Here is an 8982-nt window from a genome sequence, read left to right as displayed (position 1 = left end):
GCAAAAATAAACACCAACAACAACAACTACTAACATTTTTAAACTTTTTTTTCAATTATAGTAAAATACATACAATATAACATTTCCCATCATCACCACTTTGAAGCTCTAGTGCAGTGGTACAAAGTCTTTCTTCTTGTAAAAGCAGAAACTCTTCCCATTAAATGTCAACTCATCCTCTACTGCTCAGGTATGCCAGCAATTTTTAAAAACAATAACTTACTTACAAAGTTTATGCTTGACCTAAAGCTGGAGGAAAGAACTTAAATGAGACATGAAAGAAGTGTGTAACAAAATTTTGGATAGGTATGGTGGCACATTCCTCTAATCCCAACACTCAGGAGGATGAAGTGAAGGCTTGAGAGCTTGGGCTATATAACAAGATGTGGAAGGAAGGAAGGAAGAAAGAAAGGAAGAATGGAGGGAAGGAAGGAAGGAAGGAAGGAAGGAAGGAGGGAGGGAGGGAGGAAGTAGGGAAGACAGGCAGGCAGACACCAGCATGGTGGTACAGGTCTGTAATCCCAGCACTGAGGCAGAAGGATTGGAAGTTTGAGAGACCAGCCTTAGGCTACATAGTGAGACCCCATCACCCACCCAAAAAACCCAGGTCAAGCAGAAGAAAGAGAGATTCTTGTCACAAAGCTCCTCCCCTGGAGTTTGGGGATGCAGAAGGCTTTTTATAAGGAAACAGGGTAAATAAAGAGCAGGAAAGTCTCCATCATCTGAGGCCTGTGTCTCCTAGATGAGGCAGGGCGTGGACCTCGACCTTCTGCAGCTATTTCTTGCACCTTCTTTTCAGATAGACACATTACTTTTCTTCAAGTTAAGTCACATGATTTGTGTTAATTGATGACACAATAAACGCTATGTACTATAGAACTGAAGACTAAAAGGGCTGGGTATTACAAAAGTCATCTGATGTTCTTTGTGTAGTGAGTCTAAAGATTGAGTCAATATGGTGGTTCTCATCTGCAAATCCTGGGAAGCTGAGCATGGAAGCAAAAGTTTGAAATGAACCTGAGCTACATGGAGGAGATTCTGTTCCCCACCCCCAGCAGTCTCCCTAAAAAAGAGAGCTCCCCTTTAGCAAAAAGTCTAGAAAGGGGTGCAAAGAACAAGGGAGAAGACAAAAAGAAAATTTCCAGCCAGGCACCGGTGGTTTACATCAGTAATCCTGGCTACTCAGGAGGCTGAAATCGGAGGATCACAGTTCAAAGCCAGCCTGGACAGGAACAGTCAGTGAGATTCTTATTTCCAATTAACCAGCCTTAAAAAGCCAAAAGTGAAGCTGTGGCTCAAGTGGTAGAATGTTAGCCTTGAGTGAAAAAGGTAAGGGGCAGCAGCACCCAGGCCCTGAGTTCAAGCCCAGTACTGGCATATGTGCACACAAACACACACACACACACACACACACACACACACACACACACACACACACACACACACCTGCAAAGGAAGCCCAGTTATATAATTATTTTCTTTTTATTTTTGGTGCAAAGGATCAGACCGAGGGCCTTGCACATTCTAATCATGAGTCTGTACCCATGAGCTCTACCCCCAGCTTTCTAATCAGTGCAAATGTTTTAGAAAGCAAAATAACATGTGGATGCCTGGGAACTTTTGCATACCTTTGAACATGTGCAATGTAACTTCTAGTACATTCCCTGGAGCAATACTTCTTGAACTGTGCTGAAGACCCAGTTTTGTTTTTGTTTGACTTTCAAACCTGTTGGGAGAGTAATGCTTTCATAAGCTACAATAAAAATGAATTGCTAAAAACAATGAAGTGAAGCAATAGAGAGCTCAAACACCAACTCCTGTATGCCCATACCCCTAGGACAGAGGCCCAGAGGCCCCTAGGACACCAGTGGAGAAGGAACCATCTCCTTGGTGAATGGAGTAGAGAAACTAGATATCCACCTGCCAGAGGATGAAACTGGATCCTATTTTCTCAGTATGTACAAAAACCAATCCCAAATGGATCAAACACCTACATGTAAGACTGGAAATTATGAAACTACTAGAAGAAAACATAAGAAAATAATTAAGACATTGGTGCAGGCAAAATGATTTTTGTTTTTTTGTTTGTTTTGTTTTGTGTTTGGTGTTGATCCTGGAACTTTGAACTCAGGGCCTAAGTGTTGTATCTGAGCTTTTGTGCTCAAGGTTGGCCCTCTACCATTTGAGCTACACCTCCACTTCTGGCTTTTTTTTGAGGGGGTGTCTTCTGCTTTTTTCTTTAAATTGGAGTTAAGAGTCTCATGGACTTTCCTGTCCAGGCTGGCTTTGAACCGTGATTCTCAGATCTCAGCCTCCTAGGTAGCTAGGATTACAGGCATGCGCCTTCAGTGTATGGGCAAGGGTTTGCTTTTGGTTTTGGGGTGTTTTGCTGTTGTTTTTTTTAATTTTTATTTTTAGAAAAGACCCTAAAACCACAGGCAACAGAAAGTGACAATACGCTCTGGGTAAGAATCAGACTGTAATCCCACAAGGCTGAGGGAAGATCATAAGCTTGAGATCAGTCTAGACTACATAGCAAGTTTCAGACCCTCCTGAGTCTTGTCATAAGGGTTAATATTTAAAAAAGAAAAAAAGTATGCCAGGCACTCATGCTTGTAATCCTAGATACTCAGGAGGCTGAGATCTGAGGACTATAGCTCAAAGCCAGCGTTGGCAGGAAAGGCTGTGACACTTTTATCTCCAATTAACCATCAAAAAGCCAGAAGTGGAGCTGTGGCTCAAGAAGTAGAGCATTAGCTTTGAGCAAAAAAGCTTAGGGACAATACCCAGGCCTTGAATTCAAGTTAGACAAATGGGATTATATCAAATTAAGAAGCTTCTGGTCTGACACTGGTGGCTCACAATATTGAGATTTGGAGGTCTATGATTTGAGGGCAGCCTGGATGGGAAAGTCAATGAGAATCTATCTCCAATTAACCAGTAAAAACTAACCTGCAGAATGTCCCAAGTGGTAGAGTCCCATCAAGGTAACTGAGCTGAGCAAACAGGAGGCCCTGGGTTGAAATCCTATTATTGACAAAAGCAAACAAACTAACAAATCAAAGAAGTGTCTACACAACAAAGGAAACAAGAACAAGATAAAACCTGCAGAATGGGAGAAAATACATGCAATCTATTCATCCAAATTATTCATATCCAAAAACACATAAAGGATTCATTTCAAAAGCATCAAAACAGATAACCCAATTAAGAAATGTCATGTTCATTGCAGTATTACTTAGCATAGCTAAGATATAGAACCAACCCAGATGTCCCTCAGTAGATGAATGGATTGAGAAAATATGGTATATATACACAATGGGGTTCTGTGCTTCCACCAGAAAGAATGACATCACCCCATTCGTAAGGAAATGAAAAGTCCTGGAAAAAAAATTATATTAAGCAAAGCAAGCCAAGATCAAAGAAATGTAGGTTGCATGGGTTCCAAGTAGAATGTGTCTATGATATTCTTAGCAGGAGATCACAATAGCTCAATCACTAAGTGCATAGGACCATATATAATGAAGTGTATCAAAATGAACTCCAAGAATTAGAAACAAGAGGTTCTTATTATGTTCTGTTTGCAGCTATTTCTATTTTTTTTGTTTTCGTTTTCTGTACCCTTTGTCTTGTATATGTTTATCTGAAAGAGAAAGGGAATCATAGAAACAGAAGGACAAAGGATGAACTAATGCAATAATGATACTCACTAGACACTATGTTGGAAATAAACTTTACAACTTGGGGGGCAGGGGCGGGGAAGAGTAGGGAGAGGAAAGTGGGAGAAAATGAGGGAGAGGTAACACTGTTCAAAAAGAAATGTACTCATTACCTTACTATATGACTGTAACCCCCCTGTTCCACACCTTTACAATAAAATTTTAAAAATAAAATAAAAAAGAAATGGCAAGGCTCAACTCAGTGGTAGAGAGCTTGCTTGGCGTGTGTGAGTGACTGCACGGAGCGCTGAGTGTTGGAATGAGCTGGCCCTGTGTGCACAAGAAGCATAGACTGTGACACTGGCCAGATTGTCAGATCACATGATCTTTTCAAGACATTGAGATAGTTGGGGGAGAGGGATATTTAATAGAGGGAGTGAATTACTCATCGTGTATTGCATGTATGTATGAGAATATCATAAGGAAGCCAATTTGTACACTCTATGCTAATAAACAAAATAGTTACCAGACTCTCATGAGTATACTTTCAAAGACTCCTTAAAAATCTGGGATCCTAGGAAAAAGCAGCTGGGCTAGGTTAGGCTTAAAGATAAACATTGGCGTTGTTTCCAATGTGGGGTTATTATGAGTAATATGTGCCATGAACATTTCTGGACTTGTTTCTGGACTTGTTTTCAGTTCTCTTGGTCTCAACACACACACACACACACACACACACACCACTAAGAGTAGAATTATAGGGCCACGTGGTAATCTTCTTGGGCTGGGAAGGTGGTTCAGTGGTAGAGCGCTTGCCTTGTATGCCTGTGGCCCTGAGTTCGATTCCTCAGCACCACATAAGCAAAAAGAAAAAAGCCAGAAGTAGCGCTGTAGCTCAAGTGGTAGAGTACTAGCTTTGAGCTGAAGAGCTGAAGGACAGCACCCAGGCCCAGAGTATAGGCCCCATGACCGGACCCCCCCCCAAAAAAAATTGTGAACTGTGAATCTTTTCCAAAGTGGGCATATCATTTTATAATCTCACCAGCAATGTATAAGGATCCCAGTTCTTCCTGCCCTTGCCAACATTTGCTATTGTCTGTGGTTTTGTTTTGTTTTCTTTGTTTGAGACAGGATTTGATCCTGTTGCCTCAGCCTCCTGAGCAGCTGGGGTTATAGGTATGAACTATGGAGTGGTACCTCATTGTGGTTTGATTTGTATTTCCTAGTGACTTATGAAGCTGGGCATCCTAGATGCTCGTTGGCTATTTATATTTTTCTTTGGGTAAGGTCTGTTTAAATTCTTTGTTTGCTTTTTTTTTTTTTTTTTTTTTTTGTGGTGCTGAGGAATCGAACCCAGGGCCTCAGGCATGCAAGGCAAGCGCTCTACCACTGAGCCAACTTCCCAGCCCCCTTTGTTTGCTTTTTTAAAAAAGATTTTTATTGCCGGGCGCCAGTGGCTTACGCCTATTATCCTAGCTACTCAAGAGGCTGAGATCTGAGGATCATGATTCAAAGCCAGCCCAGTCAGCAACATCAGTGAGATCCTTATCTCTCCAATAAACTATCAGAAAAACTGGAAGTGGGTGCTGTGGCTCAAGTGGTAGAGCGCTAGCCTTGAGCTGAAGAGCTGAGGGCCAGCACTCAGGCCCAGAGTTCTATATATGTGTGTGTGTGTGTACATATATACTATATATATATATGTATATATGTACATATATAATATATGTGTATATATGTATATGTATATAATATACATATATATTCTTATTATTAAGCTGTAGGCCCAGCTTTTTTGATATAGGGTGTCACTGATTTTTTTTGACTGGGCTTAAATCTCAAGAGCCTCCCATCTTCACTTCCCAAGTAGCTAAGATTACAGGTGTGCATTACCACACCTAGCCCTACTCACCTATCTATCTATCTATCTATCTATCTATCTATCTATCTATCTATCTATCTATCTATCTATCTGTCTGTCTGTCTGTCTATAACATTTTTGGCTTCTACTGGGGCTTGAACTCAGGGCCTTGTGCTCTTGCTTTGCTTTTTGCTCAAGATTGGTACTCTACCACTTGAGCCACACCTCCACTTCTGGCTTTTTTACTAGTTAATTGGAGATAAGAGTCTCTTAGATGTATCTTCCCAGTTTGCTTTGAAGCTCCATCTTCAGATCTCAGCCTCTTGAGTAGCTCAGATTATATGCATGAGCCACTGGCTCATAGGAGCCACTGGTCATATTTTTAAGGTCATATTTAAAAAAAAATCTTCCAGTTTTTCTAGTGGTTTATTGGAGATAAGAGTTTCATGGACTTTCCTGCCCGGGCTGGCTTTGAACTGTGATCCTCAGATCTCAGCCTCCTGAATAGCTAGGATTACAGGCGTGAGCCAGCAGTGCCCGGCAACAGTAGAGCACTGGCCTTGAGCTGAAGAGCTGAGGGATAGCACCCAAGTCTAGAGTTCAAGCCCCATGACTGACAAAAATAAATAAATAAATAAATGATTCTTAAGCTGGGCACCAGTAGCTCACACTTGTAATCCTAGCTACTCAGGAAACTGAGAGCTGAGGATCATGGTTCAAAGCCAGGCTGGGCAGTAAAGTCCGAGAGACTCTTATCTCCAATAAACCACCAGAAAACCAGAAGTGGCGATGTGGCTCAAGTGACAGAGCACTAGCCTTGAGTTGAAGAGCTGAGGGCCAGCACCCAGGCCCAGAGTTCAAGACCCACAACTGACAAAAATTATAATAATAATAATTCTTGAGTTCTTAAAAGAGAGATGGAAAGGAGAGACCTCCCAAGCAGTCAGTGTTTTCTCAGGTGGGTTGGGTCTTTATGGCTATCTGCGCTGGGCTCTTCCGGAAGGATTCAAAACCTCTGTAATCATTATGGCAGATCAGGAGATAGCTGACTGAGCCGAGAACTATATTTCTTTCCTACCTTTTCAGTTTATTATAAATAGTAAATTATACCATTCACATTAGGAGATATGAGGAAAGTCCAAAGTGCTATACAACATAATGTATATATAATATATAATATATTCTTATTATTTCCCTTTATCTAGTGAGTAAGATTCTAAAAATAGAGAGAAACTATTTTTTTTCATTGAGATGAAGGTTGCCATGTCTGTTGCAATACAGTTACAATACACATTAGTGAGGTTTAGGGCTCACTTTGGCAGCACATATACAAATTAATGAAGTTTGGCTTTTTATATGTAATTCTTTTTTTTTCTTTTCTTTTTTTTTTTGGGTCCGGTCGTGGGGCCTAAACTCTGGGCCTGGGCACTGTCCCTAAGCTCTTCAGCTCAAAGCTAGCGCTCTACCACTTGAGCCACAGCGCCACTTTTGGCTTTTTATTTTTTGCTTATGTGGTGCTGAGGAATCGAACCCAGGGCCTCGAGCATGCAAGGCAAGCGCTCTACCACTGAGCCACCTTCCCAGCCCCTTATATGTAATTCTTGCAGGATGCTGCAAACCCACTACAAGGAGTGTAAATATGAGTGTTGTCATCCTTCCTCCCACACCCTCGCTTCTTTCAGTGAGGTCACCTGTGTGGCAGACATTGTGCTATAAGCTCTGAGAAAACCATGGAGTAGAAGGCAGCCTCGGACCCATGGCCCAGTGGGAACACTTCAGAATTCAACAGCCTGATCAAAGGGGACCCTGGAGGAGGCAGAGGACAAGTCTCCAGCTGATAACACTTTACTCTGCAAGCAGAATGAGACTGCCTTGCAGCACCTTTGGTTTTATGGTTCTTCAGTAAGGCAGAACATAAACTAATTAGTTCCTAGAACTTACTTTCCTAGCAAGTTGAACAGAGTCCCTAACCCAGAGACTATGGACTGTGCCATATAGCAAGGCCAGCACAATGACAGTAGGCCAGCAGAATGTACTGCCAGCTCCTCTTTCCTCTTGTATGAGGTAATTAGGAGCTTTTAAGAGATGAGGCTGGCCTCCAGCTAAACCTGCCTCCACCCAGCCTTACAGGCTCTCCTTTCTTGCTTTCAACACAGTTTCTTTGCTGAGCATGCAGAAGAGCTTCCCAATTTAGGCTAAGCCTACCCACCTACAGGGAACCACTCTTAAATACTCCTCCCAAGCCAGCTCCCTCTCAGGTAACAGAAGCTCTTTCATGTCCGGACACATGTAACCCATGGCCCTCTAAGCCTGGAAGCTCACACTACTGAGAACCCAAGAGATCTCACTAGGTGACCCTCAGAACCCAGGCCACCACATGTGTTGCCTTCACTCAGCTCCTGGCCCTCTGATCATGAGCATCCATATCCACTTAGCCAGCCCGGAAGAGCCCCCAAAGCTCCTGTCCACAGGCTCTCTGAGCCAATGGGGTGGGGTGGGGTGGGTTGGGGTGGAGGTAAGTTGGAAGGGAACACCTGAGAGTAGGAGAGACTAGGATAAAGCAGAGTCAGGTTGGATCCTCAAATGTCCTTTTGCCCTATCCCCACCAGGAATGACAACTCTCACCTCCACCTCCTTAGGGAGAACATCTTCTCTCTCCCTCTCCCTCTCCTCCGGTGCCCTCTCTTCAGGCCCCATGTCTTAGGCAGCTCAGCGCCATCTCTCCACGCAGGGCCATGCAGCCCGCACACACCTGCTACACACAGCGAGCTGGGGGGCGGAGCTCCTCCCCCCCTTCAAGGGACAGGCCCTGGGGCTGTGGAATTCACCTCCACAACCACCTCCAACCCTGTGTGCTTGTCACTTTGAGATGGGAAAAGACTAGGGAGTGTGAAGACCTCAGGTGACTTGCAGCCAGCCGCTCAATCTGAGTTTGGAATCTCCATCACAAAGCCAGACGTTTTGCAGCTCGCAGAGCCTCCTTCGAGATCCCTCCGGCCCAGCTCACGAACCCCAAGTGTGTTGGGGGCAGGTGTCCGAGCGCTCCTGCGCCTCCACACGCCCCCACCCCACCCCCAGTCCCTGCATTCCTCCTCCCCCCTCCAAGCCCCGGCTTGACAGGGCTGCTGGCAGCCGCAGCCTCTACCCGAGGCGCCTTCCAGGACACTTAGGGTCCTCGGATCCGTGCAGGTGACCCCGACCCCACGGCCTGGCGAAGAAGAGCCCTGGCACGGTTAACCCCTTCGCGGCGGCACCAGACGACCGCCCCTCCCCCTGGACACCAGGAGCCCGGAAAGGCCTGGGAAGGTTAAACGAGACACACTCGGGTCACCAGGCGCCCGGGGGCGAGGCTGGCAGAGGGCACGGGAGCCTCGGCGACCCACCAAAGCGATTGGAGGTGGGGGACCCCCTGTCCGCCACCCCCGGCTGCGCCCGGCCCCTCCCCGCCGGCGCTCCAGCCCAGCA

This window comes from Dipodomys ordii, unplaced genomic scaffold, assembly GCF_000151885.1.
Source record: "Dipodomys ordii isolate 6190 unplaced genomic scaffold, Dord_2.0 Scaffold165, whole genome shotgun sequence".
Classification (NCBI taxonomy): Eukaryota; Metazoa; Chordata; class Mammalia; order Rodentia; family Heteromyidae; genus Dipodomys; species Dipodomys ordii.
The sequence above is the reverse complement of the archived record's forward strand: the minus strand, read 5'-3'. Positions refer to the sequence as shown.